The sequence below is a fragment of the Rhipicephalus microplus genome, chromosome 9 (genome assembly GCF_043290135.1).
Source record: "Rhipicephalus microplus isolate Deutch F79 chromosome 9, USDA_Rmic, whole genome shotgun sequence".
NCBI classification, from domain to species: domain Eukaryota; kingdom Metazoa; phylum Arthropoda; class Arachnida; order Ixodida; family Ixodidae; genus Rhipicephalus; species Rhipicephalus microplus.
Window position 1 is genome coordinate 115,125,322 of NC_134708.1, and position 8,283 is coordinate 115,133,604.

General features: G+C 53.3%; 1 non-coding gene across 1 annotated transcript; it reads right to left on the reverse strand.

Annotated features, from left to right (window-relative positions):
- Positions 1-3,642: 3,642 nt before the first annotated feature.
- On the reverse strand, positions 3,643-3,716 carry TRNAN-GUU (transfer RNA asparagine (anticodon GUU)). The gene has a single exon. It is a non-coding gene; the product is annotated as a tRNA-Asn (tRNA).
- Between the last annotated feature and the right edge of the window lie 4,567 nt (positions 3,717-8,283).

An 8,283-nucleotide genomic window follows, 5' to 3' on the forward strand; every position in this document is an offset into this window, starting at 1 on the left:
CCGATCGTGCTAGCCAATTGCGCAATGGAGACAGTCCTGCTCCACTCTTACCACCATCAAAACATATCTTCAAAGCTATCAGCCCATAGAAAAAAAAAGCGCCGCACCACCAGCGGGTGGGCTCGAACCTCCAACCTTTCGGTTAACGATAGAACGCGCTAGCCGATTGCGCCACGGAGACAGTCCTGTTCCACTTTCACCAGCATTAGAACATATCTTCAAGGCTATCAGCCCAAAGAAAAAAAAGCGCCGCACCACCACCGGGTGCGCTCGAACCTCCAACCTTTCGGTCAAAAGCCGATCGCGCTAGCCAATTGCGCCACGGAGACAGTCGTGCTCCACTCTCCCCACCGTCAGAACATTTCTTCAGAGCTATCAGCCCAAAGAAAAAAAGCGTCGCACCTCCACCGGGTGGGCTGGAACCTCCAACCTTTCGGTTAACAGCCGATCGCGCTAGCCAATTGCGCCACCGATACAGTCGTGCTCCACTCTCACCACTAACAGAACATATCTTCAAAGCTATCTGCGCAAAGAAAAAAGCAACACACCACTCCCGGGAGGGCTTGAACCTCCAACCTTTCGGTTATCAGCCGATCGCGCTAGCCAATTGCGCCACGAAGACAGTCCTGCTCCACTCTCACCACCATCAGAACATATCTTCAAAGATATCAGCCCAAAAAAAGGCGCCGCACCACCACCACCGGGTGCGCTCGAACCTCCAACCTTTCGGTCAACAGCCGATCGCGCTAGCCAATTGCGCCACGGAGACAGTCGTGCTCCACTCTCACCACCATCAGAACATATCTTCAAAGCTATCAGCCCAAAAAAAAAGCGCCGCACCACCACCGGGTGGGCTCGAACCTCCAACCTTTTGGTTAACAGCCGATCGCGCAAGCCAATATCGCCCCGGAGACAGTCCTGCTCCACTCTCACCACCATCAGAACATATCTTCAAAGCTATCAGCCCCAAAAAAAAAGCGCCACACCACCACCGGGTGGGCTCGAAACTCCAACCTTTAGATTAACAGCCGATCGCGCTAGCCAATTGCGCCACGGAGACAGTCCTGTTCCACTCTCACAACCATCAGAAGATTTCTTCAGAGCTATCAGCCCAAAGAAAAAAAGCGTCGCACCGCCACCGGGTGGGCTCGAACCTCCAACCTTTCGGTCAACAGCCGATCGCGCTAGCCAATTGCGCCATGGAGACAGTCGTGCTCCACTCTCACCACCATCAGAACATATCTTCAAAGCTATCAGCCCAAAGAAAAAAAAGCGCCGCACCACCACCGGGTGGGCTCGAACCTCCAACCTTTCGGTTAACAGCCGATCGCGCAAGCTAATTGCGCCCCGAAGACAGTCCTGCTCCACTCTCACCATCATCAGAACATATCTTCAAAGCTATCAGCCCAAAGAAAAAAAAGCAACACACCACTTCCGGGAGGGCTCGAAACTCCAACCTTTCGGTTAACAGCCGATCGCGCTAGCCAATTTCGCAACGGAGACAGTCCTGCTCCACTCTCATCACCATCGGAACATATCTTCAAAGCTATCAGCCCCCCAAAAAAGCGCCGTACCACCATCGGGTGGGCTCGAAACTCCAACCTTTTGATTAACAGCCGATCGCGCTAGCCGATTGCGCCACGGAGACAGTCCTGTTCCACTTTCACCAGCATTAGAACATATCTTCAAGGCTATCAGCCCAAAGAAAAAAAAGCGCCGCACCACCACCGGGTGCGCTCGAACCTCCAACCTTTCGGTCAAAAGCCGATCGCGCTAGCCAATTGCCCCACGGATACAGTCGTGCTCCACTCTGACCACCATCAGAACATATCTTCAAAGCTATCAGCCCAAAGAAAAAAAAGCGCCGCGCCACCAGCGGGTGGGCTCGAACCTCCAACCTTTCGGTTAACATCCGATCGCGCAAGCCATTTGCGCCCCGGAGACAGTAGTGCTTCACTCTCACCATCATCAGAACATATCTTCAAAGCTATCAGCGCAAAGAAAAAAGCAACACACCACTACAGGGAGGGCTCGAAACTCCGACCTTTCGGTTAACAGCCGATGGCGCTAGCCAATTGCGCAACGGAGACAGTTCTGCTCCACTCTCACCACCATCGGAACATATCTTCAAAGCTATCAGCCCCAAAAAAAAACGCCGTACCACCACCGGGTGGGCTCGAAACTCCAACCTTTTGATTAACAGCCGATCGCGCTAGCCGATTGCATCACGGAGACAGTCCTGTTCCACTCTCACCAGCATTAGAACATATCTTCAAAGCTATCAGCGCAAAGAAAAAAGCAACACACCACTCCCGGGAGGGCTCGAAACTCCAACCTTTCGGTTAACGACCGAACGCGCTACCCAATTGCGCCACGGAGACAGTCCTGCTCCACTCTCACCACCACCAGAACATAACTTCAAAGCTATCAGCCCAAAGAAAAAAAAGCAACACACCACTCCCGGGAGGGCTCGAACCTCCAACCTTTCGGTTAACAGCCGATCGCGCTAGCCAATTGCGCCGCGGAGACAGTGGTGCTCCACTCTCCCCACCGTCAGAACATTTCTTCAGAGCTATCAGCCCAAAGAAAAAAAGCGTCGCACCACCACCTGGTGGGCTCGAACCTCCAACATTTCGGTCAACAGCCGATCGCGCTAGCCAATTGCGCCATGGAGACAGTCGTGCTCCACTCTCACCACCATCAGAACATATCTTCAAAGCTATCAGCCCAAAGAAAAAAAAGCAACACACCACTCCCCGGAGGGCTCGAACCTTCAACCTTTCAGTTAACAGACGATCGCGCTAGCCGATCGCGCCACGGAGACAGTAGTGCTCCACTCTCACCACCATCAGAACATATCTTCAAAGCTATCAGCGCAAAGAAAAAAGCAACACACCACTCCCGGGAGGGCTCGAAACTCCAACCTCTCGGTTAACAGCCGATCGCGCTAGCCAATTGCGCAACGGAGACAGTCCTGCTCCACTCTCACCACCATCAGAACAATTCTTCAAACTATCAGCCCCCCAAAAAAGCGTGGCACCACCACCGGGTGGGCTCGAACCTCCAACCTTTCGGTTAACAGCCGATCGCGCTAGCCAATTGCGCCACGGAAACAGTCCGGCTCCACTCTCACCACCATCAGAACATATCTTCAAAGCTATCAGCCCAAAGAAAAAAAAAGCAACACACCACTCCCGGGAGGGCTCGAACCTCCAACCTTTCAGTTAACAGCCGATCGCGCTAGCCAATTGCGCCACGGAGACAGTCGTGCTCCACTCTCACCACCATCAGAGCATATCTTCAAAGCTGCCTATAGCTTTTTCTGCCTATAGAAAGAAGAGCGCCGCACCACCACCGGGTGGGCTCGAACCTCCAACCTTTCGGTTAACAGACGATTGCGCTAGCCGATCGCGCCACGGAGACAGTCGTGCTCCACTCTCACCACCATCAGAACATATCTTCAAAGCTATCAGCGCAAATAAAAAGCAACACACCACTTCCGGGAGGGCTCGAAACTCCAACCTTTCGGTTAACAGCCGATCGTGCTAGCCAATTGCGCAATGGAGACAGTCCTGCTCCACTCTCACCACCATCAGAACATATCTTCAAAGCTATCAGCCCATAGAAAAAAAAGCGCCGCACCACCACCGGGTGGGCTCGAACCACCAACCTTTCGGTTAACGACCGAACGCGCTACCCAATTGCGCCACGGAGACAGTCCTGCTCCACTCTCACCACCACCAGAACATAACTTCAAAGCTATCAGCTTAAAGAAAAAAAAGCAACACACCACTCCCGGGAGGGCTCCAACCTCCAACCTTTCGGTTAACAGCCGATCGCACTAGCCAATTGCGCCACGGAGACAGTGGTGCTCCACTCTCCCCACCGTCAGAACATTTCTTCGGAGCTATCAGCCCAAAGAAAAAAAGCGTCGCACCACCACCTGGTGGGCTCGAACCTCCAACCTTTCGGTCAACAGCCGATCGCGCTAGCCAATTGCGCCGTGGAGACAGTCGTGCTCCACTCTCACCGCCATCAGAACATATCTTCAAAGCTATCAGCCCAAAAAAAAAGCGCCGCACCACCACCGGGTGGGCTCGAACCTCCAACCTTTCGGTTAACAGCCGATCGCGCAAGCCAATTGCGCCACGGAGACAGTCCTGCTCCACTCTCACCACCATCAGAACATATCTTCAAAGCTATCATCCCAAAGAAAAAAAAGCAACACACCACTCCCCGGAGGGCTCGAACCTTCAACCTTTCGGTCAACAGCCGATCGCGCTAGCCAATTGCGCCACGGAGACAGTCGTGCTCCACTCTCACCACCATCAGAACATATCTTCAAAGCTATCAGCCCAAAGAAAAAAAAGCGCCGCACCACCACCGGGTGGGCTCGAACCTCCAACCTTTCGGTTAACGACCGAACGCGCTACCCAATTGCGCCACGGAGACAGTCCTGCTCCACTCTCACCACCACCAGAACATAACTTCAAAGCTATCAGCCCAAAGAAAAAAAAGCAACACACCACTCCCGGGAGGGCTCGAACCTCCAACCTTTCGGTTAACAGCCGATCGCGCTAGCCAATTGCGCCGCGGAGACAGTGGTGCTCCACTCTCCCCACCGTCAGAACATTTCTTCAGAGCTATCAGCCCAAAGAAAAAAAGCGTCGCACCACCACCTGGTGGGCTCGAACCTCCAACATTTCGGTCAACAGCCGATCGCGCTAGCCAATTGCGCCATGGAGACAGTCGTGCTCCACTCTCACCACCATCAGAACATATCTTCAAAGCTATCAGCCCAAAGAAAAAAAAAGCGCCGCACCACCACCGGGTGGGCTCGAACCTCCAACCTTGCGGTTAACAGCCGATCGCGCAAGCCAATTGCGCCCCAGAGACAGTCCTGCTCCACTCTCACCACCATCAGAACATATCTTCAAAGCTATCAGCCCAAAGAAAAAAAAGCAACACACCACTCCCCGGAGGGCTCGAACCTTCAACCTTTCGGTCAACAGCCGATCGCGCTAGCCAATTGCGCCACGGAGACAGTCGTGCTCCACTCTCACCACCATCAGAACATATCTTCAAAGCTATCAGCCCAAAGAAAAAAAAGCGCCGCACCACCACCGGGTGGGCTCGAACCTCCAACCTTTCGGTTAACAGCCGATCGCGCAAGCCAATTGCGCCCCGGAGACAGTCCTGCTCCACTCTCACCACCATCAGAACATATCTTCAAAGCTATCAGCCCAAAGAAAAAAAAGCAACACACCACTCCCCGGAGGGCTCGAACCTCCAACCTTTCAGTTAACAGCCGACCGCGCTAGCCAAATGCGCCACGGAGACAGTCGTGCTCCACTCTCACCACCATCAGAGCATATCTTCAAAGCTATCAGCCTAAAGAAAGAAAAGCGCCGCACCACCACCGGGTGGGCTCGAACCTCCAACCTTTCAGTTAACAGACGATCGCGCAAGCCGATCGCGCCACGGAGACAGTCGTGCTCCACTTTCACCACCATCAGAACATATCTTCAAAGCTATCAGCGCAAAGAAAAAAGCAACACACCACTCCCGGGAGGGCTCGAAACTCCAACCTTTCGGTTAACAGCCGATCGCGCTAGCCAATTGCGCAATGGAGACAGTCCTGCTCCACTCTCACCACCATCAGAACATATCTTCAAAGCTATCAGCGCCAAAAAAAAGCGCCGCACCACCACCGGGTGGGCTCGAAACTCCAACCTTTCGATTAACAGCCGATCGCGCTAGCCAATTGCGCTAGCCAGTTTCGCCACGGAGACAGTCATACTCCACTCTCACCACCATCAGAACATATCTTCAAAGCTATCAGCGCAAAGAAAAAAGCAACACACCACCACCGGGTGGGCTGGAAACTCCAACCTTTCGATTAACAGCCGATCGCGCTAGCCAATTGCGCCACGCAGACAGTCCTGTTCCACTCTCACCACATTTAGAACATATCTTCAAAGCTATCAGGCCATAGAAAAAAAGCGCCGCACCACCACCGGGTGGGCTCGAACCTCCAACCTTTCGGTTAACGACCGAACGCGCTACCCAATTGCGCCACGGAGACAGTCCTGCTCCACTCTCACCACCATCAGAACATATCTTCAAAGCTATCAGCCCAAAGAAAAAAAGCAACACACCACTCCCGGGAGAGCTCGAACCTCCAACATTTTGGTTAACAGCCGATCGCGCTAGTCAATTGCGCCACGGAGACAGTCATACTCCACTCTCCCCACCGTCAGAACATTTCTTCAGAGCTATCAGCCCAAAGAAAAAAAGCGTCGCACGACCACCGGGTGGGCTCGAACCTCCAACCTTTCGGTTAACAGCCGATCGCGCTAGCCAATTGCGCCACGGAGACAGTCGTGCTCCACTCACACCACATACAGAACATATCTTCAAAGCTATCAGTGCAAAGAAAAAAGCAACACACCACTCCCGGGAGGGCTCGAACCTCCAACCTTTCGGTTAACAGCCGATCGCGCCAGCCAATTGCGCCACAGAGACAGTCCTGCTCCACTCTCACCACCATCAGAACATATCTTCAAAGCTATCAGCCCTAAGAAAAAAAAGCGCCGCACCACCACCGGGTGCGCTCGAACCTCCAACCTTTCGGTCAACAGCCGATCGCGCTAGCCAATTGTACCACGGAGACAGTCGTGCTCCACTCTCACCACCATCAGAACATATCTTCAAAGCTATCAGCCCAAAGAAAAAAAAGCGCCGCACCACCACCGGGTGGGCTCGAACCTCCAACCTTTCGGTTAACATCCGATCGCGCAAGCCAATTGCGCCCCGGAGACAGTCGTGCTCCACTCTCACCATCATCAGAACATATCTTCAAAGCTATCAGCCCAAAGAAAAAAAAGCAACACACCACTTCCGGGAGGGCTCGAAACTCCAACCTTTCGGTTAACAGCCGATCGCGCTAGCCAATTTCGCAACGGAGACAGTCCTGCTCCACTCTCATCACCATCGGAACATATCTTCAAAGCTATCAGCCCCCAAAAAAAGCGCCGTACCACCATCGGGTGGGCTCGAAACTCTAACCTTTTGATTAACAGCCGATCGCGCTAGCCGATTGCGCCACGGAGACAGTCCTGTTCCACTTTCACCAGCATTAGAACATATCTTCAAAGCTATCAGCCCAAAGAAAAAAAAGCGCCGCACCACCACCGGGTGCGCTCGAACCTCCAACCTTTCGGTCAAAAGCCGATCGCGCTAGCCAATTGCCCCACGGATACAGTCGTGCTCCACTCTGACCACCATCAGAACATATCTTCAAAGCTATCAGCCCAAAGAAAAAAAAGCGCCGCGCCACCACCGGGTGGGCTCGAACCTCCAACCTTTCGGTTAACATCCGATCGCGCAAGCCAATTGCGCCCCGGAGACAGTAGTGCTTCACTCTCACCATCATCAGAACATATCTTCAAAGCTATCAGCGCAAAGAAAAAAGCAACACACCACTCCCGGGAGGGCTCGAAACTCCGACCTTTCGGTTAACAGCCGATGGCGCTAGCCAATTGCGCAACGGAGACAGTCCTGCTCCACTCTCACCACCATCGGAACATATCTTCAAAGCTATCAGCCCCCCAAAAAAACGCCGTACCACCACCGGGTGGGCTCGAAACTCCAACCTTTTGATTAACAGCCGATCGCGCTAGCCGATTGCATCACGGAGACAGTCCTGTTCCACTCTCACCAGCATTAGAACATATCTTCAAAGCTATCAGCGCAAAGAAAAAAGCAACACACCACTCCCGGGAGGGCTCGAAACTCCAACCTTTCGGTTAACAGCCGATCGTGCTAGCCAATTGCGCCATGCAGACAGTCCTGCACCACTCTCACCACCATCAGAACATATCTTCAATATATCAGCCCATAGAAAAAAAGCGCCGCACCACCACCGGGTGGGCTCGAACCTCCGACCTTTCGGTTAACGACCGAACGCGCTACCCAATTGCGCCACGGAGACAGTCCTGCTCCACTCTCACCACCATCAGAACATATCTTCAAAGCTATCCGCCCAAAGAAAAAAAAGCAACACACCACTCCCGAGAGGGCTCGAACCTCCATCCTTTCGGTTAACAGCCGATCGCGCAAGCCAATTGCGCCCCGGAGACGGTCCTGCTCCACTCTCACCACCATCAGAACATATCTTCAAAGCTATCAGCCCAAAGAAAAAAAAGCGCCGCACCACCACCGGGTGCGCTCGAACCTCCAACCTTTCGGTCAACAGCCGATCGCGCTAGCCAATTGCGCCAC